The sequence below is a fragment of the Prionailurus viverrinus genome, chromosome A1 (assembly GCF_022837055.1).
Source record: "Prionailurus viverrinus isolate Anna chromosome A1, UM_Priviv_1.0, whole genome shotgun sequence".
NCBI classification, from domain to species: Eukaryota; Metazoa; Chordata; class Mammalia; order Carnivora; family Felidae; genus Prionailurus; species Prionailurus viverrinus.
The window spans coordinates 170,464,566-170,487,306 of NC_062561.1; the positions used below are offsets into that span (position 1 = coordinate 170,464,566).

The 22,741-nt window shown below is 37.7% G+C and overlaps 1 protein-coding gene across 2 annotated transcripts in view; it reads right to left on the bottom strand.

Annotated features, from left to right (window-relative positions):
* PJA2 (praja ring finger ubiquitin ligase 2) overlaps window positions 1–22,741 on the bottom strand; it is a 311,879-nt gene that overhangs the window by 131,090 nt on the left and 158,048 nt on the right. For both annotated transcript variants that reach the window (XM_047862964.1, XM_047862975.1), the window contains exons 3-4: window positions 9,480–9,599; window positions 194–269 (exon numbers count right to left, since the gene is read on the bottom strand). The gene's annotated coding sequence lies outside the window, so the exon portion shown is untranslated. The remainder of the gene's footprint in view (window positions 1–193; window positions 270–9,479; window positions 9,600–22,741) is intronic.

Sequence of the window (22,741 nt, forward strand, 5' to 3'; positions counted from 1 at the left end):
CTCTCTTAGCTGAAGGAAGTTTTTCTTGAGAGCCACTTTTAGAATCCTATTTTGCTATTTTTTCAAAAGACAATTAAAAACAACAAAAAGGAATGCTTGTTTTTCTCAGAGGCTTTTTCATTGAGGTTTACTTTATTCATCTACTTTTACATATTTGCTTCAATTTTGTCTCATTATGTAAAACAACACTAACCAGCATGCACTTCTGTCATCATGTGAGTGTTCTCTTCTTTTGGGATTCCTCTTAATGGGTATCACCTTTGGATAATCTGAAAAAACAACCACCAACTTGAAGAGGCCACCAGAGGAAATCCCACATTATCTTCCATTTGACTTCTATAATAGTTGTTCTCTATGCTCACAAGTGAGTATATATCTGTATTCCAAAGCCTATTGGCAATGTACACAATCAGTGTTATTACTTTACAGTCATATTATTTTAGCTTAAACAGCATCACCCAGTTTGATCACTGACCTTATTTACCAAGAACTAATACAAAATTACTTTTTCTTGATGTTTTGGGGAATACAAAAGGTGAATTTTTAGAAAGTGATCTCCAAGTTCAAAGTTTATAATCTATGAGTCAAAGTAGGATATCTACTAAGGAATTTAAGTGTTTCCAAAAATCAAGTTTTGTCAATTTTGAGTGTATTCAAAAGTATGAAATGTGGGATGCTGATGAATGAGTCAGTTGGAGAGTAATTGGTAGTAATAAGAGTTTTAAAAAATATACATTCTCCCTTTTCCAGAAATTCTACCTCTAGAAATTAAAATAACTTCTAGAAATTGAAATTCTACTTCCATTGAAATAAATAGATGTGTACAAAATTTATATAAGTTATTCATTACGATGTTATTTTTAAAAACAAATCATGGAAAACATTAAGCTACACCTGGTAATGAATTATTATACATCTGTTGAACACTATGAACCTATTAAAAATGATAGTGACAATTACATTTAATGATAAGGGGAGATATTTATAACATATTAACTGAAAAAAATCAGGTCACAAAATGTACAGTATATTTTCCAAATTTATACATACATGCATATGTAGGTAAATAAGAAAAATAACTGTAATATATACCCACACTCTTTTATGATTATTTCTGAGTGGTAAGATTAACATTGATTCTGTAAATGTTTCATATTTTTCAAAGTTTTCAATAAAAAGCATGTATTATTTTGTATTAAAAAAAACAGGCATACATTTTTAAGTGATTTGAATTTTGAGGGTGATTACAATGAAGGAATTTCAAAAACATTTTGTTCATGTGTGGGTTATTATGTAAAAGCTTCATGCGCTGATCACTCAGGACTACCCCTACGTCTTGTCAGTTTCCAAACACATTCTACAAAAATATATTTTACGTATTTGTTTAAATATGGGGAACATTTTCCCAAAGAAAATAGCAATCCAGATAATCCATAAAGAAGCCTCTGGGTGCTTACTCTCTACAAAGCTCTCTGCTACACACTGTGAAGCATACAAAATGAGAAACAGCTAGGCTAACGGGGCATGCAGATTAGCTGACTTGTCCAAGGTCACCCATCTATGTTCAGGCAAAGCCAGAAATTAACAAACAAGACACAGCTGGAGGCCAAGGATCCTTAAGTACCATCAATGACTCCTGCACTAAGCCATGTTTGTGCCTCTGCTCTGCTCACCACGTGGGCAGTGACTTCTCTTTTCCCACATGTTATCAATGCTGGAGACAGCTGGAGATCTAACGTTAAACCATCACCAGCCCAGATCTCTTTCCCTTGTATTCACTGATCCTGAGGTGGGTCACTGCCTCTACCACGTCTCCACCCTCATTTTCCTTTCAGTTTTTATTCATAGTTAAGGTCGATCATATACAGTATCTGATGACTCTCCTAGTTTATAAGGTTTGCTATGGAACACTGCATAACTGCACCCCTTCTTCAACTTTTGTCCTCCCCAGAATTAATCACTTTCATCTCTTTCACCTGATTATGTTGTCATTTGGCTTCCTGACTCTAGTAGCATTCTTCATTGCTCCTTTTCAAATTTTCCATTTCTGGCATTGTTAACTGACTTCCTATTATAGAAGATGAGACCATGTATCTGTCTTGCCTCTTCTTCCTCCCTTCTCTCTCCACATACGCATGGTCTTCTCATTTCCTTCTCCTCCAGTACAGTTATATTGTAGTTTTGGTTAAATTAATATTTACATGTTAATACATTGTTATGACTACAAAAATTCTGTTTCTAGATGAGACATAGTTTACACTATGAGCACTATTCTTTTCCTGCACAGAATTTTGTTTTCCCTAGGGTTACAATTGTTTTCATTTGCTTCGTTTTCTATGTGTGTAATCACTACTCAACCTCTTTCCTACCATTATCTAAATCTCTCAGGAGTCTTCCTGAAAGCTCCTCTCTTTTCATTTTTAACTATAATATTTTTCATTTGTAAAAGCTCTGTTTTGTAATCTGACTGAACTGAATCTGTATTATAGCATCCTGTTCTTGCTTTTGGCTTCACGATCTCTCATTTCTGTAATATTAATGCTGTTTTGTTTTTATTTTTAGGTTTCCTTTTTCCTGCACAGTCTCCATTATCTCCAAGTTGCTTTAAATCTGTTTGTTTTGGTTTCTAGCTTTCAAATTATATGCTAGTTTCCACTGTCTGGTAACCCCTGGTTGTCTTCTCATATTTTATAATATTTTTATATAATTATATACGCAGATGTATTATTGTCTTCTCACATGGGCATACATTGTCTTTTCATAGTTTCTAGTACTGAGTGCATTAATGTGTCTTATAGATTATGAATGTCATTGGAGGGTAATCGGGTTGGGTTATCTACTGATTTCTGATGACAGCATCTTTAGAACTTCCTCTTGAGTTGATATTGTTTACAAGACCTTTAATCTCTTCTCTGGATGGTGAAGGCCTGGCTACCAGCATATGGGAAGCAGAGTGGTGGAAAATGGCTAAATTTACTTAATTCTCCAATTTTCGATATAGTACTCATACCCTCAACTTTTTATTTTTGTTCCCAGACCAAAGATCCTCTGCCTTACACAATTCAGAAAATAAACCTCCAGTCCTCAATAAACATAACTGATGTCCATTCAGAAATCTTATATAAGAACAGAATTTGCCCAAGCATGTCTGACTATAGTCTTGCCACATTTTGGGCAAAAGGATGCTTAAAAATTTCTAAGGGAAAATAATAGATTAATAAAAATGACAAAAATATGAAGCATCAAACATACATATCTATCATAATGGTTTGTATTCCAAATATATATTGTGTTAGTAGCAAACTTCAAATTAGATGGAAATGATGGGTATTGAAGCCCTTGTTTTCTTAGTATTCAATCCTGAGCATTCTATCCTTTTACGAGAAGGTGGCCCAGAGTAACTTGTCTCCCATGAGCAGAATGACTCCATATAAATCACATTCAATCATCTATATTGCAATGTGTTCCTGCCCCAATCACTTAGGGTAAGTTGGAATGCCTTTTCAAACTACCTCTCTGAGATCAAGGTGAATATTAAGGTAAAAATAAATATTTGCTGTCGAAACTAAAGTAAAATTCAATCCCTGGCATTTATCTATAGTAGTAGTGCCCCTAAAGCTCTTGGCTCAAGAGAATATTTTTTCCCCTAGGGTCCTATTTATAAAGACATCAAAGGGTTGAGGGAAAAAAATATTTCTCTTCAACCATCAACCATAGTGATGAGACTTCTTTCCTGTTTTGAAAGATCTTAACTTTTATTTGGGTTTGAGTATTTCTTTCTTTCTGATGACATCTGATATTTGAATAGGTCATGTTAATAAAATATTCCATTTGACTAAGTGGGAATGATTAATTTCATCAATCAGGCTTTCTAACATTTTTCCCTGTAAATTAAGTTTAGAACTTTGAAAAATATGAAACAATCAAGTTACTGTTATTTGAAATAGATACCGTGTGTCATGCTGTAGTTTGGTTTATAATTGGAACATATAACCATACTCATTACTGTGAATTATAGGAGTTTTCTGGCTGGCCTTCATTAACCATCTGGTTTTAAACATTGATTTGTGGTTACGTATGTTATTTTTAGGGAAAAGCACCTGAACATCTACTGCAAACATTTGTTTCATCTTGTTCTACAAATGTTTAAAGGGCATGGTTCTCGCTGTTGTTAAAATCTCATAGATTCTATTGTATCTTCATCTTTGACTTATAATCATGCATTATTTATCCAAAGAAAATGCCAGTCATGTCACCAAGGCTTGGCCTTTTAAGATTCTTTTCCTCAAGAAATTTGATAGAAAGTGTGATAGGAAAGGAGAGTAGATGGAAGACAAACCTAATCCTATAGGTTTCCATTCCAATGTAGTGAAAAGCTTTACACAGTTTTAGGACTTGGATATTGGAGTGCTTTAAATTAGAGGATACCAAAATCATTCATTCAATAATTTAGTCAGCAAATAGTCACTGAGAACCTTTCAGGAAATAGGTGCTGAGAATGCTGGAGATACAACAGTACCAACAAACACAGGAAAGGACAAATAATCTATAGATAAAAGTATGAAGCAGATAAATTAGATTCTGTCCTAGAAAAGAATCAGGGGAGGAAGGCTATTTTCGATTTGGTAAGGAAAAGCCTCCTTGAAAATATGAGAGCACAGACCATGTGAACAACCAAAAGAATAAACTTCCTGGTATAAGAGGCAGTGAATTGCAAGGACCTCAGTCTGTAAAAAGCTTGATGTGGTGTGAGACAGGAAAGGGGCCTTTGTGCTGAGAGCACAGTTAGTGCCAGCAGGTAGCGGTAAGAGATGAGGCTGGAAGTGCTGGCAGGAATCGGATCCTATAGGACCATGGTTAGGAGTCTGGATTTAATTTTCATTGTGACTTACATTTAAAAAATATTATTATGACCCTGATGTAGAAAAACAACTCTAGGGAGGAGAGCGTTAAAAGATAGAAACCACTTAGAAGGCAACTTATAAGAGGCAGAGTGACAGATAATGATAACCTAGACTAGGGTAATGACATGGAGATGGAAAGGTATAGACAGGTGTGTGGTTTTGGAGGTGGGTCAAGATGGCATACTGACAGATGTCACTGGATGTGAACAGCCAGGCAAGGATGGGAAGCAAGGGTGGCTGCTAGGATTTAGGATTGAAAAAATGAACGGATTAAGCAAATGCCGTTTACCAAGACAGCAAATTTTGGTAGAGGAAAAGATGGGTGCACCAGGAATTCATCTTTTGACAAGATAAATTTTGAGGTATATATTAGACACAAAGATGTAAGCAGCAGACAGGAAGTGGCATATGCATTTTGAGGGGTATAGATGGGTCAAGATTAATGAAGTTTGCCCAGGGCAAGAGCACAGACCAAGAGAAGGCCCAGAATAAGTATTGCACTGGTGACCTTCCAGGAAGGAAAAAGAAATCACAATAATTAGAATTAAATTGAACAATGCAGGGGTTAGGGGTGCCAATCCCTGTGTAGTCAAAAATCCACATAAAACTTTTGACTCCCCATAAGCTTAACTACAAATAGCCTACTGTTGAATGAAGCCTTATCGATAGCAATCAATTAATACATATTTTATATGTTACCTGTATTATATGCTATATTCTCACAGTGAAGTAAGCTAGAGAACAGAAAATATTTATTTTTTTATTAAAAAAGGGTTTTTTTTAACAATTTACTCATTTTTGAGAGACAGAGACAGAGTGTAAGTGGGGGAGGGGCAGAGAGAGAAGGAGACACAGAATCAGAAGCAGGCTCCAGGCTCTGAGCGGTCAGCCCAGAGCCCGACACAGGGGCTTGAATTCACAGACTGCAAGATCATGACCTAAGCTGAAGTTGGATGCTTAACCGACTGAGCCACCCAGGCACCCCCAAAACAGAAAATATTATTAAGAAAATGATAAGGAACAATACATTTACAGTAATGTACTGTACTTAACGAAAAAAATCTGCTTGTAAGTGTATTTTGTGCAGTTCAAACCCATGGTATTTGAAGTTCAACTGTATAGGGAACTGGTTATGTGGAAGTTGGAAGGCTGAAGGAGCAAAAGGAAGATGCTGAGGTGCCTAGAAGCTAATGTCAGTAGGAAGCAGCTACTACTCTCAAACTTGGAGAACTTAAGGAAGAGGCCATTAACCAGAGCTAGGAGGAGGGGCTCTACAGATCTAGTGGCTAGGCCTCTGGAATAAATCTCCATGCAGCTGGTGTTTGAACCCTAGAGGAGGGGCACACACAGCCCATTGGGTTCTCCCAGGGCACAGGAGGAGTAGCACAGTTGGTAAGGAAATGCTATGTGCCCCCTACGAGGATTGCCAAGGGTCTCAACTTGGCTGTTACCAGGCAGCTTGGTGAGAAAGGAACTCTGAATGCTGGAGGAAGGTAGCTAAGTATTATTGTGGGTTATTACTGAAGATTGCTCACAGAAAGTAGAAAGAGAAAATAAACCCCTCCTCATCTCCTTGTTGCCTCCGATATTCCTCTGGTGATTCCCATTGGTAGAACCTGACAGGAAGCCAGTTGGCAAGGAAGTCTTGGAGATTCAGATTGAGCAAGTCCAATTCACCAGGAGAGAAGGTAAGCTTGGAGCTGAGAAATGGCTTCTGAATATTTCTTGATTTTCAATGTGAGGTGACAACTCTGCTTTCACAGCAGGTATGCAGTTCTTGAATGAATATAAAGTGAAGACTATTAAGGGAGGCATTATTACGATGGTCCTACGAGGGCAAAGTAACTTCTCCTAGCCTATTAGCAGACTTAGGTCAGGCATGCTGTCTCACCTGGTTTTTCTCTCATGCTGAAACCAGAACATGAGTTTCCTTCCCGATCCTCCCCTGGAAGAAGCAGACTAACATTTTCTTGGTACTTCCCAGAAATATTTTTTGCATATATGGAATCCCCTTTATTCACCCATTTATTCAACATTTATTAATAACCTACTCTCTTCAGCTGGGTGGCTCAGTCAGTTAAGTGACTCTTGATTTCAGCTGAAGTCACGATCTCAGGTTTGTAAGATTGAACCCCATGTCTGGCTCCGCGCTGACACTGCAGAGCCTGCTTGGGATTCTCTGTCTCCCTCTCTCTCTCTGCCCCTTCCCCACTTGTGCTTTTTTTCTCTCTCTCTCCCAAAATAAATAAATAAACTTAAAAAAAAATTATCTCTCTCCCCCTCTCTCTGCCCTTCCCCTGCTTGCTTGTGCCTGTGCACGTGTGTGCTGTCTCTCACAAAACAAAAAAACAAAAAACAAAAACAAAAAACAAAAAACCCTACTCTCTGTATTGGGCACAGTTCTGAATATTGGAGTCATAGAGATAAACATGACAAAACTCCTGTCCTTTTGGACCTTAAATCCTAATAAGTTGCAGTGTGTGCAAGAGGTTGGTAATAACCCTATAAAACAATTTTTAAAATGAGATGTTTTTAAGTAGTGCTATGTTCTATGAAGAAAATCAAACCAGGTGACTCAATACAAGTGATGGCGTTGGGGCACTGTAGCTATTTATAGACCCTATTTCACAAACATATTAGTAATATCACACAGTTTCTGGCAAAATAGGCTAACTCCTTCAATAAGATATGGTTACTAGTAGGTATAAGTTCTCTCTATAGAGGAGGAATTTGCACTAAAACCTAAAAGATGAGCAGATGCCAACTATGTGAAAATCTTGATAGTCCAGATAGAAGAGCTAGCAAGTACAAAGGCCCTGAGGCTGAACTGAGTTTGGCTTATCTGAAAGAAAGGCCTGGCTCTCTTATCTGGGGGAAAGGGTGGAGGACAGTGAATGAAGAAGAGGAGCAGAATATCTGCCCTTTCCTGTATCTACCTTATTTCACTTGGCAAAATATCCTGAAAATCAGTCCAGATCAGAACCTCCCTCTCCTTAAAGATTGCATGATATCCTATTGTACAGGCATAAATTTATTTTAGCATTTTGTTGTCAGATGTTTAGATTGTCCACATTCTTTTGTTTTTACAAATAGTATTTGTGCTATAATAAATATCATTGTACATATGGTTTTGTACATTAGGGTGACTGTATCTGTAAGAGTCCTAGAGATGTGTGTGTATTATAAGTTTTGCTCTGTTCATTTCACATTTTGGTAGATATATCCAAACAGACTTCCAAAAATTTTATCAGTTTCCATTTCCACCAACATGGCCTTCACCCCCATCTATCCACTGAAGCATAAAATGTTTGGGTCTTACTAAATCTGTCACGTGAAAATGGTATCTCACTGTAGTCTTACTTTGCCTTATTTTTCTTTATTAGAGAGATTTAGTTTATTTTCATGTGTTTAAAAGCCATTTGCTTTTTGTGTATATGTGAATTCTCAGCTCATGTTTTTATCCCATTCCCATTGGATTACTAAGTTTATTTCTGTAATGACTTCATTACTGGTTGTCCCCTCCAGCCAACCCATAGGGTTAGTGATTATGCCCATGAATGGGAAGGAGCAATGAAGATCCTGATCTTTCCTCAAACCCCACCCCCAGTACACTGTTGCCTTTGCTACCAGTCTAGAAATTATTGTGGTAACTTTGGATTCTTCCCTGTACTCTGGGCTAGGAAGTGTAAACAGAATATTCCCAGTGGAGGGGTGGGGGTGAGAACCAAGATTCTTCTATCTCTTTTCACCAACCACCTTCAGTTTCTAAAATTTTGGCACAGAGCTGAGAAACATCCCTCACCTACAAGGTATTCTGAGAAAATCCAAATGTGATCACAGAGACTTCTTCCCACTTCCATATATTTCTCTCCCCTGACACAAATTGCAGAGGTTCTTGGTGGTAATTTGCCTCATGCTTGTGCTTGTGGCTGAATGAACATGTGAAAGTGTTTCTATCATGCATTCTGTGTAGTTATAGCCATGAGGAATAGAATACAAATATGTTAATCAGAAAAACCAAGAAGAGTATAATATAGTACCTGTCTCAAAATCCTTTGGCATCAGTACCCTCTCTCCATAATATTTACTCCCCTATTCAAACACCCATATGCAGTTTTGTATAGACATTGGAATTTTTCTATGGTCACCAAGATTTAGCAATAGTAATCAGAGAGATATTTTTATCACCAGAAATGGTTAAACAAACCATAATTCTGGAGATCAGATAATCACACATATGAAATATTTTTCCATGGTGGAGACCATCCCCGCCCTCCCAATTGATGTCATTGTAAATAAACAGGTAGTCTCAGGTTTACCTAAATCCATTCCCATTTTCCTCAACTACAGATCACATGAACTCGTGCAGAGAATCTGAATGGGGTGAAAATAACCTTTATAAAAAGGTAAAAAGTCATCTCCAGGGATTTCAAAGGCTTCCTTCAGAAAGACTTTAATTTGAGAGCCTCTGGAACAAGATAATCATGCTCCAAAATTTAGAAAAATTACTAAGTGTTAATTATAATATAATTTACTTTTGTAAGTTCTCCATTTTACTTCTTGTCTGTGTCTTACCTTTAATTAATGTTTCTCTTTAAGTTAAGAGAGCAGTAATTTTCTTGACTGTTTCTTCACTAAGAGATTTGCTATTCTTTCCACATCTTGATCTTCAGCTTCTTTTCTACTAAGAGCAATCTAAGAAAAGGTATGCAGAGTCAAATACAGGGATTCTACATTCTGAAATATTGTTAGAATATTGTCAATCTCAGAACTTCCCTGAGCCAGTGCTGAACAGTATTTTCTATTTCCCTCTACGGCTATCATTAATTCATTCATCTGTTTGATCATTGGTTCATTTATATATCTATTCATCCAATAAAGTTGTTGGGCACACTTTGACTTTCTATTAAGGCATTTCATTTAGAGGAGAGACATGGGAATGAATGAGTATCATATAAGTACTTTATTCTATTCCAACATCAAACCAGCCCTGTAAGTTAGTGCTACAGTCTGAATGTATGTGTCTCTCCTCCCCCACCACAAATTCATATATTGAAATCCTATCCCCCCAAGGATGATAGAGTTAGGATGTCAGGCCTTTGGGAAGTAGTTAGTTCGTAAGGGTGAAGCCTCATGAATAGAGTTCATGCCTTTTAAAAGAGGCTCCAAAGATCTTATCTCTTTATTCCATGGGAAGACACAATGAGAAGTCTGTGACATGGAAGGGGGACCTCATCTGACCATATTGGCACTATGATCTTGACTTTCAGCCTCCAGAAATGTGGTAAGTTTCAGTTGTTCAAAGGTCAACTGTATATTGATTTATCTGAGTTTATCTGTTTGCTTATAGGCCTATTTGCTTATAGGCCACCTGGTCTGTGGTATTTTGCTGTCGCTCAGTACTGAATGGACTAAGACAATTAAGTAGGACATATGTTGTTATTGTCATGATAGGTAAAGACATGGAGGGTTACATGAGGATTAAATAAATTGTCCAGGGTGCTACAAATAGTAAGTGTAGGACCAAAACATTAAGCTAATTTTATAATTTCAAATTTACATTTTTCTCATTGCCTCGCTACATAGTGCAAATGTCCTACCTACAGAAACTTCTGAAGTCAGCATTGCTGATATGACCACCTTACTGACCCTTGCCATTTATGTCATGAATCATAAAATATGTTTACGAATTCATTAAATAGGCTAATATTATATTCCCTCTATCTGTTAATAACAGAAAAACAAACTTATACTATACCCCAAGTTTTCTATGCTTCAGCAATAGCAACTTTAAAATCCAATTAAGTCCCATGCACAGAGAAATCAGACTCATCCCTCAAAGCAAACTAACACACATCTTCCCAATGATGTTATCTCCAGCACATATTTTCCTTTCTTGCAACAACCCAAATTATCATGGTGTTCCCTGCAGAGCCAAATTTTAATATACAGCAAGCCAAGTTTGATAAGCTTAAGAAAGAGATAAAGCTAGGTGTGTATTGCTAGCATAACAATATAAGCTGACTGACTACTCAGAAATGACTTACCCAAAGGCAGAATTCAAACATGGTAGAGAGGCCGGGCCTGCACTAGAGGAAACACACATAGGTACAGTAATTGTAAACAAATAACATTAGGATTGGGTAGGACTTCACCCTTGACCTTGTGACCTCTGGAGTGGTATATGATCTAATATAGAACTGAACAGAAAGAAGCTTCACATCCTGGATGTCATTGGTCACACTACCCCAGCTAAATCACTGAGACTCAAATTTGGGACTTTTGTTGGGACCATGGTGGGGGGGAGGGGACTCTTTTTATTCCTTTCATCTCTCCCTTCTCCCTCCCTTCCTTCCTTCCTTCCTTGATTTGAGGATGGAAGTATTTGAGTCTCTATAGAGCTTGTAAGGTCCACAGCACTGAAAGGGTCTGAGAGTTAAGCCAATACAGAGAAAATCTGAGTAAAGAAACAGAAGAAAACTGAATCCTAGTATTATGTCAAACCCTGGACCTGGCCATGCCTGAAGTGAGAGTTACATACAACTTAGATAATTAGGCCAATAAATTCCTTTTTGTTGTTCTTTCTCTTGTTTTATTTCTTTTTACACCACTTTGATGTGTGTTTCTGTCACTTGCTATTAAGAGTTCTAATTCAGGAAAAAAACAATCAACTTTTTTTCCCCCAGTGACTTTGTATCTCTTTGTCTGAAAAATAATAATTAGGGACAATGACCATTTAGCCCCATAAATCCTTAGGTGTGCAGTCCACAAGATTCAGCCTTCCCCTTTTCTTGATGTTTAGTGAACAACTGAAATATGTTTTGGGGAACACATAGCCTACAGTGATATAAAATTTTATTTCTTAATGAAAAGTAAATTCTATTATGAAATCCTGAGACCAGAAACAGTTATATGCTTGCAAAGTTAATGGCATTTTCAGTTGCTATAATAAAGTGCAATCTTTTATTTTAAAGATCACAGACATTTAAAATGATCCAATAAACATGGTACACTGATTTCATCACAACACTCTAGTCTCTTACTCATAACCTCTTTATAATCCTGCTAGTTTCCCTTGAAAACACACTTTAGGTTTTAGAGAGATTCCATGAGAAGGTAGTTCTACATGGTTTACTTACTATTCAGAACTGAAAAGGGAAGAATGGTCCCTAAAAGTAAAGGTCTGAAATCCCCAGGATAGAAGCATTTTTTAAATGGTGTTTCTTTCTTTTTCTTTTTTTTTTAAACGGAGACACTGTTTTATTTATTTATTTATTTATTTATTTATTTATTTATTTATGTTTAAATATATGAAATTTATCGTCAAATTGGTTTCCATACAACACCCAGTGCTCATCCCAACAGGTGCCCTCCTCAATACCCATCACCCACTCTCCCCTCCCTCTCACCCCAGATCAGCCCTCAGTTTGTTCTCAGTTTTTAACAGTCTCTTATGCTTTGGCTCTCTCCCACTCTAACCTCTTTTTTTTTTCCCCTTCCCCTTCCTGTTAAGTTTCTCGGGATCCACATAAGAGTGAACGCATATGGTATCTGTCTTTCTCTGTATGGCTTATTTCACTTAGCATCACACTCTCCAGTTCCATCCACGTTGCTACAAAGGGTCATATTTCATTCTTTCTCATTGCCACGTAGTACTCCATTGTGTATATAAACCACAATTTCTTTATCCATTCATCAGTTGATGGACATTTAGGCTCTTTCCATAATTTGGCTATTGTTGAGAGTGCTGCTATAAACATTGGGGTTTATATATATATAGGCGAGTGCCCCTATGCATCAGTACTCCTGTATCCCTTGGGTAAATTCCTAGCGTGCTATTGCTGGGTCATAGGGTAGGTCTATTTTTAATTTTTTGAGGAACCTCCACACTGTTTTCCAGAGTGGCTGCACCAATTTGCATTCACACCAACAGTGCAAGAGGGTTCCCATTTCTCCACATCCTCTCCAGCACCTATAGTCTCCTGATTTGTTCATTTTGGCCACTCTGACTGGCGTGAGGTGACATCTGAGTGTGGTTTTGATTTGTATTTCCCTGATGAGGAGCGATGTTGAGCATCTTTTCATGTGCCTGTTGGCCATCCAGATGTCTTCTTTAGAGAAGTGTCTATTCATGTTTTCTGCCCATTTCTTCACTAGATTATTTGTTTTTCGGGTGTGGAGTTTGGTGAGCTCTTTATAGATTTTGGATACTAGCCTTTTGTCCGACATGTCATTTGCAAATATCTTTTCCCATTACGTTGGTTGCCTTTTAGTTTTGTTGATTGTTTCCTTTGATGTGCAGAAGCTTTTTATCTTCATGAGGTCCCAATAGTTCATTTTTGCTTTTAATTCCCTTGCCTTTGGAGATGTGTCAAGTAAGAAATTGCTGCGGCTGAGGTCAGAGAGGTCTTTTCCTGTTTTCTCCTCTAGGGTTTTGGTGGTTTCCTGTCTCACATTCAGGTCCTTTATCCATTTTGAGTTTATGTTTGTGAATGGTGTGAGAAAGTGGTCTAGTTTCAACCTTCTGCATGTTGCTGTCCAGTTTTAAGTGGTGTTTCTTTTTTCCCTTCCTCCCTCCCCACTTCCTTCCTTTCTTCCTCCCTCCCTCCCTCCTTTGTTCCTTCTTTACTTCATTCATTCGTTCCTTCCTTCCTTCGTTCCTTCCTTTTTTTCTAATAACAGAAATTTTCAAGAACTGCAGACTTGGTACACACAGCCTAGCAAGACATGTTCTCACTGTCTAGTGGCAGAGAGGGGTGAGCAAGTTAATTTTTAGATTGCTTTTTGTTTTCCTTACTCTAAAAATCTCAGTAGTGTTTTTAATGTTTTCATTTGAAAACTCCTAAGCCCCCAAATTATAGAGTGAATTTTGGGCAAGCAACTTAAACCAGAACCTAGTTTGTAAGTCACAAACAACTGACCCTTGAACAGTGAGGGAGTTAAGTTGAAAATCCTTATATAATTTTTGACCCTCTGAAAACCTGACTACTAACTAATAACCTACTTGTTGACTGGAAGCATTACCAATAATATAAATAGTTGATTATCACATATTTTGTATGTTATATGTATTATATACTGTCTTCTTACAATAAAGTAAGCTACAGAAAAGAAAATATTATTAGGAAAATCATAAGGAAAAGAAAACACAGAGTACTGTACTGTGTTTATCAAAAAAATCCCATCTAAGTGGACTTACAACAGTTCAAACCCATGATGTTCAAAGGTCAACTGTATATTGATTTATCTGAGTTTATCTACAAACACATATATCTAATATTGCCCTGATGGGTAGGTTAAGGTTTAAAATAAGACATGAAAACACTTTAATATATTTTTTAAAAGTAAATGTGTAACCTATGGCAAATGCTAAAAGAGATAGTAAGAAAACCACCACTTATTATGCACTAATGCGCTAAGTACATTTTTTAATTTATTTTTTATTTATTTTGAGAGAGAGAGTGAGAGGAAGAGAGTGGGGGAGGAGGGGCAGAGACAGAAGGAGACAGAGAATCCCAAGCAGGCCCCACGCTGTCAGCATAGAGCCCAACTTGAGGGTTGATCTCACGACCATGAGATCATGACCTGAGCCGACATCAAGAGTCTGACACTTAACTGACTGAGCCACCCAGGTACCCTGCACTAAGTACTTTCCTAAGTTTTTTCAATTAATTCTCAGAACATCAGAGATTGGCACATTTATCCCAAGGGACCATTCTGCTCTCTTGTCCCTCCCCAGGCAGACCCCATCCTCCAAGGCAGTTGTAAGAACCAGGAGAGCCCTCTGGGAGGCCAGCATGTTCCAAACCTCTATGAGCAAGTGCCAGGAGGGGGGCTACCTGCCACTTCCCAGTCCTGGAACCCTGATTTCTGGAGTTTCCTTCCAAGCAGCAGTCTGATTAGACTAGGTGGCAAAATGTAGATGTGCAACTACTCGATCTATTATTTACCTCTGTCTCTCACCAAACTCAGCCCTTCAAAAGAAGCAGCAGGTCATCAGCAGAGCATGACAACCATTCCTGCCTAATATTCTCCATCTTGATATACATCTTCGTGTGTAACCTAATCCCTTTCCAAACTCTCTCCCACATAATTCTTAAGGCAAAACAAATACAATTAGAAGGAACTGTTTTCCTTGTAATGTCATCATGTCAAAGCATAGATCCTATTGTCAGGGAAATCTGATGTAAAATGTAATTATGTACTTTTGATCAAGACCTTTATTTCTATCTGGGCAGAGTCCTACTTTGCTCCTGAGATTTCTACTCTATGGTTAAAAGAATGAATATCGTATCATAGTTCTGCCTCTTTCTTTCCTTGTTTTGTCTTTGTCTCTCCCTGTGCTCTGGTTGATCTATGCAGTTCCTCTCCTTTATTAGATAAATGCTTGCTTTTTCTACTAGGTAGCCCTAGTTATCCTCCTATATGACAGATGGCTCCTCTGAGCTCTCTCAATAATTCTCGGTTTACAAATGAAAACAATGATGTTCAGAGAAGTTAGTTACATCATTAGTAACACTAGGGCAAAGATTTGAATTCAGAACTGTTTTATTCCAAAGCCCATATCCTTTGCTTCTTACTATGGCTTCTCTCATAATTGCATCATTTGTGATTGACTTAGAAAATTACATTGTAAGGGTATGGACTTTTGGATTATTTATCATGAATCATCCCCTATGGCCAATTATCCTGCTGTTGAACATTTTCAACAACATATAAAGAAAATGTATATGTTCACACATTATAATGTTTTAATTATTATTATTTCACTTACAGACATCTAAAATTGATTTGTTTTCTCCCCAGATTTTTAGCAAGAATCAATCATTTCATATAGCCTTGCAATTTTTAAGAAAATTATACTGCTTTTATAAAAATCTGATGGAAGAATAGTCTCCAGAGGAGAAGAAGGAAGTGATAAATAATATACAAGGTTAACTCTGGTTTCCTCAGAATAACTTCAGTTTGTATGATCTTATTTGGTGGTGATATGTATAATACAACTATTGATGAAAGTGCTTTGCCAGGTTCCAAGCGGCCAACAATTACACTTAGCACTGGAAGTTGAGAATATTTCCAAGGTTATCTACGTTTTGCAGTTTTGCTTGTGGTTTATTTTCTCCAAAGTTCTTCTTACTCTAATGGATAGGATCTTATTTTATTTGAGGGATTTTAGGACAATTTAACCTCATAAATGACCATGTGATAGAATGTATCCTTGAACTTCTGTTTCTTTTATTTTTATTTATTTCTTTATTTTTTAATGGTTATTTATTTTTGAGAGAGAGAGAGAGAGCACAAGGGGGAAGAGACAGAGTGAGATACAGAATCCAAAGCAGACTCCAGACTCTGAGCTGTCAGCACAGAGCCCAACATGGAGCTGGAACTCATAAACCATGAGATCATCACCTGAGCTGAAGTTGGTTGCTTAATCGACTGAGCCACCCAGGTGCCCCTTACTTCTGTTTCTTTTAGATCACAGTTTATTGTTAAAGTAGTTCTCAAGTTTCTCAAAGTCAATGCATAATACGTGTGTATCAATGTTAGTAACTGTCATTATTTCCATCAAGTTTTATTTCTAATTTATGCATTCAATCAGATTGATCTGCTAGCAATCCAGACTGTGAAAAAGTTTAGTTATATTCATTCATCTATTCATTCATCCAAATGATTTGAGCACCTACTATAGGTTGGACATGCTGCTGGATCCTGAAGATAAAATAGCATTCAAGACAACGTCTCTGCCCTCCTGGAGTCTAGTTAGGAAAACAGATCACAAGCTAGTAAGCAACTATTGCACCCACTGCTTCCCACCTTATGGTGGTAGTGGAGAACTTGAAAAGCAAGACCTAGTGAAAATAAAAACTGAAAGTCCAAGAGCCTAAACTTACAGGGTCTGATTGGTTCCTGCTTCACAAATATGGCCTTTGACACATATTCCTGATTCTTGACCACAGCACTTTCGCTGTTTCACCAAAATAGTGTTGTCTCCTTTCCCTTGCCCAACAGAGTAGAAAATTTAACTCAGTTAAGATCAAGAAGCAGGCAAAATCAGCATTATTTATTTATTTGCTCATTCCAAAAAACACACGTTTAGTTCTGTTAAACCCTTTAGGAAGTCAAGAGTTGTTGTAAATATTAGAAATGGTGTAAAGAAAGACTTCTGCTTCTGAGAAGTATAGTGCTAATAGCAATAGGCTAATACTCTTACTCTTAAACAAACAAAATATTACAAAAGTCATTTTCAGGAACATCAGAGAGCTGTGAAAGCAATGAAGTCTAAATGAATCAAATCTCGAGAGAGAGAGAGAGAGAGAGAGAGAGAGAGAGAGAGAGAATGATCTGAGGGGATCTGATGATAGCCAATTCCTTTTCTCCTGGGGCACTGGTCAGTCTGGGGGATGCACAGATCCTTGGGCTCCACCAAAGTCGAGGGGCTCTGCTGGAAGAAGAGCAACCAGTAGAGCTTCTGGCAATCTGAAGGAGTGCTGGATACTTGAGAAGCCTCAAATGCATGCCTGGTTCTCCCCACAGTATTGGAATTTCCCACAGTCTCCCAAAACTTAGAAAACAAATTCTCAGCAGGGAAGAGGTTTATCTCAAACCCATGGCCAGTCTCCTGCTAAAGACATTTGTCAAATATTAAAGTTGCATGTGACAGAGAAAAAGCTGAAAACTTCTGAAGGGCAGAAATGTATCTCCTGAAGCCTTTCAGCACTAAAGAGGCCAAGAGCCACCATGCTTGCAGTGAAAAGCCCCAGGTAGCCATGCAGCAGGACCATGAGTAAACCAGAAGCAGACTGAATCTTACTAAAATGTTATCCCAGTCTAGTGCCTGATTGGATTAGGCCCCATTCTCTGCCTAAAAGAGGCATTTTGTCTGTTTGGGCTTCCATAATGAAATACTGTAGACTGGGTAGTTTACATAAACAGGAATTTATTTCTCATTGCTAGAGGCTGGGAGTGCAAGATCAAGGTTCTGGGCAATTCAATTTCTTTTTTTTTTTTTTTTTTATGAAATTTATTGACAAATTGGTTTCCATACAACACCCAGTGCTCATCCCAAAAGGTGCCCTCCTCAATACCCATCACCCACCCTCTCCTCCCTCCCACCCCCCATCAACCCTCAGTTTGTTCTCAGTTTTTAAGTCTCTTATGCTTTGGCTCTCTCCCATTCTAACCTCTTTTTTTTTTTTTTCCTTCCCCTCCCCCATGGGTTCCTGTTAAGTTTCTCAGGATCCACATAAGAGTGAAACCATATGGTATCTGTCTTTCTCTGTATGGCTTATTTCACTTAGCATCACACTCTCCAGTTCCATCCACGTTGCTACAAAAGGCCATATTTCATTTTTTCTCATTGCCACGTAATATTCCATTGTGTATATAAACCACAATTTCTTTATCCATTCATCAGTTGATGGACATTTAGGCTCTTTCCATAATTTGGCTATTGTTGAGAGTGCTGCTATGAACATTGGGGTACAAGTGGCCCTATGCATCAGTGCTCCTGTATCCCTTGGATAAATTCCTAGCAGTGCTATTGCTGGGTCATAGGGTAGGTCTATTTTTAATTTTCTGAGGAACCTCCACACTGCTTTCCAGAGCGGCTGCACCAATTTGCATTACCACCAACAGTGCAAGAGGGTTCCCGTTTCTCCACATCCTCTCCAGCATCTATAGTCTCCTGATTTGTTCATTTTGGCCACTCTGACTGGCGTGAGGTGATACCTGAGTGTGGTTTTGATTTGTATTTCCCTGATAAGGAGCGACGCTGAACATCTTTTCATGTGCCTGTTGGCCATCCGGATGTCTTCTTTTTCTAATGAGAGTTTTCTTCCTGGCTTGCTGGTGGTCTCCTCACTGTGGTCTTTCCTCAGTACATGAGAACAGGAGCTGGAGGGGGGTAGTTCTCTTTCTTATAAGGGCACTAATCCTTTCAGATTAGGGCCCCACTTTTATGACCTCATTTAATCTTAATTACTTCCTCAGAGACCCCATCTCTAAATACAATCACATTGTGTGTTAGAGTACCAATATATGAATTTTGGAAAGACACAGTTCATCTACAAGCAGGAGCAAAAGGTGAAACTTTTTCTTGTGGAATAGAATAATATCTGGAACCTCTATGGGTCTTTTATACACAGTATCATACCTACAATCAAGAATTCCTACACATGTGAAGAGGCAAGGTCATATGACCAAGAATCAAGAGGAAAAAAACAACAAAAGCAAACAGACAGATGATCTGCATAATTGCAGTTAGCAGACAAGAACTTTAAAAACACAATAACTGGGGACTTCTGGGTAGCTGAAAATACTGACAGCTGCCTAACTACTTCCCTCCTGATATTTTCTCCTTGAATGATTCAAAACAACAAGAGAGGATATGTAAATCTACGCAAAACCGTACTCTTCGGCATTAACTTAAAGACAGAAAATGCCAAACCTTAAAAATTACTGTGACTAAATAGGGAAATGTCAACACATCCCAGTGCATGATCTCTCATTCTCTGGGTCAACCTCTGGACTGCTACAAGGCTATGTAGTGAGAAAAAGCACACTGAAAAACATCCCAGAAAAGCCAAAAAAGGAAAACTAGCAAGAGGGCTTAAGGTTCATCAGAAACTGCCATCAAAGAGACTCGGTTTGCCCTCTTTATGAAAACATGATAACAGTGTCCAGGCAGAGCATAACAGGGCTCAGGGAAAGGACTTCAGAGTATGCGTGATTAAAATGATCAAGAGTTACTTAAAGGGCATCGTTCAAAACATTGTTTAAGGGGAGAAAAAAGAGACAAAAAAGAAAGGAGGGGCACTCTGTAATTGGGTTGTGAATGGAAAAAGAAGCAAAAGGTGAAAAATTTAGGGCCCTGTAAAATCAACGAGAAAAGCCACATTGAAGGACTTAAAGCTCTTCCTCTGGTGACTAAAACAAATAATCAAAATAACCTCTAATGCATATGGATCTTGCTGTATTGCTAAAAGATATAACCATTAAGTGAGGAATCTTGTAAGTCACCACAATACCATAAAAATGAACAGAGAGATGTGTGGGTGGCTCAGTTGGGTGAGGGTCTGACTCTTTTTTTTTTAAGTTTTATTTATTTATTTTGAGAGGGACAGAGACAGTGAGAGTGGGGGAGGGACAAAGAGAGAGGGAGAGAGAGAATCCCAAGCAGGCTCCACACTGCCAGCACAGAGCCTGACGTGGGGCTCAAACTCACAAAACCGTGAGATCATGACCTGAGCCGAAACCAAGAGTTGGGTGCTTAACCAACTGAGTCACCCAGGTGCCCCTTAGGGTCAAACTCTTGATTTGGTTCAGGTAATGATCCCAGGGTTGAAAGATTGAGCCCCACATTGCACTCTGCACTGAACATGGAGTCTGCTTATGATTCTGTCTCTCTCTCTGCCCCTTCACGCCCCAAATGTCTTTTAAAAGGAAATATCAACAAATTCATACAGAGCCATTGCAAAAAATCATGTTATAAATTTTTACATATACCAACTGAGTAACAACCCATCTCCCACAAGAAGCAGAAGTTTTTAAGTCAACACTCCAAACTGAATCATATATACTCATTCACTCAAAGATATAAGAAAACCCCTTAAATTAGAAATTCAAAAACTAAGAACAGAAAAGGATGAAAACTGGAAGAAATAAAGAGAGAACTGATTGAATTCAGGAAGGAAATGGATTAAAAAGACAAAAATATCTGCAATTTAAAAATGATACATTATAAGGTGGCCAAGGGAGAAAGACTCACATAAAAATTTAATAGGTGCAGAACAAAGGCAGGAAAATACTAAGAGGATTAAGTAAAAAGAAAGTAAAAAAAAAAAAAAAAAAAAAAAACTCAGAGAGAAAGTAATAGGAATGGAAGAAAGGCAAAGGGCAATGCAAAAAAACCCCTACAAACCAATATCCTTTTGGTAATGACCCAAAATACTAAATAAATATTAGCGAGCAGAATCTGATAACACATGAACAAATATACCATGAGCATGTAGGATTTCTTCTAGGAATGTGAAGGTTTTTCAATAATAGGAAATCTATTAGTATATGATATAAAAAAATTTATCAATCACATGATCATCTCCATTGATACTGAAAAAACTTACCTCAAAATTAAACATCCATTCACAATAAAAACACTCAAAAACAGAAATTGAGGAATATTCTCTCAAGAGGATCAAATGTACATGTATGTATGCATACATCCCTTTCTTACCTTTCATGTAAGAAAATACAGAATACATGCATGTATCCCTTTAAATTAGTATTTTTGTGTTCTTTGGGTAAATACCCAGTAGTGTGATTCCTGGATTGTAGGGTAGTTCTATTTTAAACTTTTTGAGGAACCTCCATACTATTTTCCAGAGTGGCTGCACCAGTCTGCATTCCCACCAACAGCACAAGAGCGTTCCCCTTTCTCCACATCCTCACCAATATCTGTTGCTTCCTGAGTTGTTAATTGTAGCCATTCTGACAGGTGTGACATGGTATCTCATTGTGGTTGTGATTTGTATTTCTCTGGTGATGAGTGATGTTGAGCATCTTTTCATGTGTCTGTTAGCCAGCTGTATTTCCTCATTGGAAAAGTGTCTATTCATGTCTTTTGTTCATTTCTTCACTGGATTATTTGGTTTTTGGGTGTTGAGTTTGATAAGTTCTTTGTAGATTTTGGATACTAATCCTTTATCTGATTATGTCATATGTCATTGTCTTCTCCCATTCTGTCAGTTGCCTTATAGTTTTGCCTTATAGTTTTGTTGATTTCCTTCACTGTGCAGAAGGTTTTATTTTGATGAAGTCTCAATAGTTCATTTTTGCTTTTGTTTCCCTTGACTTCTGAGACATGTCTAGTAGGAAGTTGCTGCCTGTTTTCTCCTGTAGGATTTTGACGGTTTTCCTGTCTTACATTTACATCTTTCATCCATTTTGAATTTATTTTTGTGTATGGTGTAAGAAAGTGGTCCGGTTTCATTCTTATGCATGTCGTCGTCCAGTCTTCCCAACATCATTTACTAAAGAGACTTTTTTCCATTGGATATTCTTTCCTCCTTTGTCTAAGATTAGTTGGCCATACATGTGTGTGTCCAATTCTGGGTTCTTTATTCGGTTCCATTGATGTATGTGTCTATTTTTGTGCCAATACCGTACTGTCTTAATGATTACAGCTTTGTAATACAGCTTGAAGTACAGAATTGTGATGCCTCCAGGTTTGGTTTTCTTTTTCAGGATTGCTTTGGCTATTTGTTTTTTCTTATGGTTCCATACAAATTTTCAGATTGTTTGTTCTAGCTCTGTGAAGAATTCTGATGTTCTTTTGATTGGGACTGCATTAAATGTGTAGATTGCTTTGGGTGGTATAGACATTTTAACAATATTTGTTCTTCCAATCCATGAGCATTGGATATTTTTCCATTTCTTTGTGTCATCTTCAATTTCCTTCAAAAGTTTTCGACAGTTTTCAGAGTGCATATCTTCTACCTCATTGGTTAACTTTATTCCTAGGTCTCATGATTTTGGCACAATTGTAGATGGGACTGATTCCTTGATTTCTCTTTCTGCTATTTCATTATCGGTGTATAGAAAAGCAACTAATTTCTGTACATTTATTTTATATCCTGTGACTTTTCTGAATTCATGTATCAGTTATACCGTTTTTTTTGGTGGAGTCTTTTGGGTTTTCCACAGAGTGGAAAGAGTGAAAAGAGTGAAAGTTTGACTTCTTCCATGCTGATTTGGATGCCTTTTATTTTGTTGTTGTTGTCTGCTTGCTGTAGCTAGGACTTCCAGTATTATGTTAATAATAGTCATGTGAGTGGACATCC